This window comes from Myotis davidii, unplaced genomic scaffold (assembly GCF_000327345.1).
Source record: "Myotis davidii unplaced genomic scaffold, ASM32734v1 scaffold575, whole genome shotgun sequence".
Taxonomy (NCBI): domain Eukaryota; kingdom Metazoa; phylum Chordata; class Mammalia; order Chiroptera; family Vespertilionidae; genus Myotis; species Myotis davidii.
This window is the reverse complement of record NW_006290306.1, coordinates 4,990,980-4,992,373: the sequence shown is the minus strand read 5'-3', so window position 1 is coordinate 4,992,373 and position 1,394 is coordinate 4,990,980. Positions and strand designations below refer to the sequence as shown.

Below are 1,394 nucleotides of genomic sequence, written 5' to 3'. Positions count from 1 at the left end.
TCCAGGGAGTAAAGATTATGTAGCTTAAGCATGATTGTTCGTAGTTAAAGAGATTAATTACCCGCCTGGCACCTAGCCAAGGGGCTCTATTCCCTCCCTAACTTCAGGGGAAAATCTCTACCTGGGGAAACAACCTTTCTCGGAGAGGTGACCCCGGTCAAAACACTTAGTGCCAAGAAGGTGAGCAAATATATCAAGAACAGCATGCCATATATGCCAGGTCCCTTGAAACAGCAAGGATGGACCGGCTCCCGGCACAGGTTTTGATTTAGCAGGTCCAGGCGGGGCCTGAGAGTCTGCATTTCTAACCAGCTCTCAGGTGATGCTGAGGTTGTGGTCCTGGGACCCCATTATGAATGGCAAAGACTATCTCACCTTGCTGAATCGCAGAGGTCAATGCGGGCTCCTCATTGAACGTGGTGGTCTGAGCTTCTAGAGTGATTTTTTTTTTGCAACATATAAAATAACAAACACCTCTGAATGACAGGAATTCCGTACTTAAAAGTGATAGAACCCCCTTTGAAAATCCTAAAGTGATATTCTGATGTAGAAACACTGATGCGCAAAGCGGTGTAAGAGAAAGACCTGAAAATCTGGCAGACCTGGTGACGTGGGTCTCACACTGCAAGCAAAAGCAAATCCTGCCAGTCCTTTATCCCTGACCCGGGGCATGTGGGCCTGAACCCTTGAGGCCTGGCTCCCTGTGCCAAAGCAGGACTCCCTGAGCGAATGCTTTGCAGCCTGGATCACACTAGGACACTTAAAAATATCAGTGTTGCTCTGCAGACCATCCTAGCAATGTCAAAGATGGCTGTGCAATGTCTTTGATGAGGCTGGATGACCTCAGTGACAGAGAATATTACTTCCCTGTCATTTGTGTCAGGATGGATATCAATTCTGGTGATAAATTGGTTCCCTTTTCAATCAGACTTGGGAGGTAGGGTTATAGCAACTAAGAAGAATTTTACAAATCAGTGATTGGTGAATTTTTAAGTTGATTCCCCAAACAATAAAAGGACAAAAATCGTAAGCTCTTTGAAACCCATGCAACTGGCTGGTACTCTAGGAAATAGAATTCTATGCCATTTTAACTGTGCCACGTGTGGCAGCCTGGGAAAAAATCCCTCATACCGTAAAAGGGTGGGCAGATCTTTCAATGCAGGTGATGCTATTTGAGCAATAACCCAAATAGCTAAATATACTTACCATTAAGGATTAAACAGGAAAGAAGACCATAACCACTAAGGCCGTATGAAAACTGTTGCACCATGTGGGCTACAAAGAATCTTTTAAGGAGACCCAGGGGCCTGACAATGAATATATAAATGAATGTGTATCTCTGTGCTCCCACCACTTCCAGCTGAGGACAGTACAAAAGCATTCTGGGCTCTTCC

At 45.1% G+C, this 1,394-nt stretch overlaps 1 protein-coding gene across 1 annotated transcript in view; it reads right to left on the bottom strand.

Moving 5' to 3' along the window:
• Positions 1–1,394, bottom strand: part of SGPP2 (sphingosine-1-phosphate phosphatase 2) — a 60,572-nt gene that overhangs the window by 10,673 nt on the left and 48,505 nt on the right. The gene's annotated exons all lie outside the window — the stretch shown is intronic.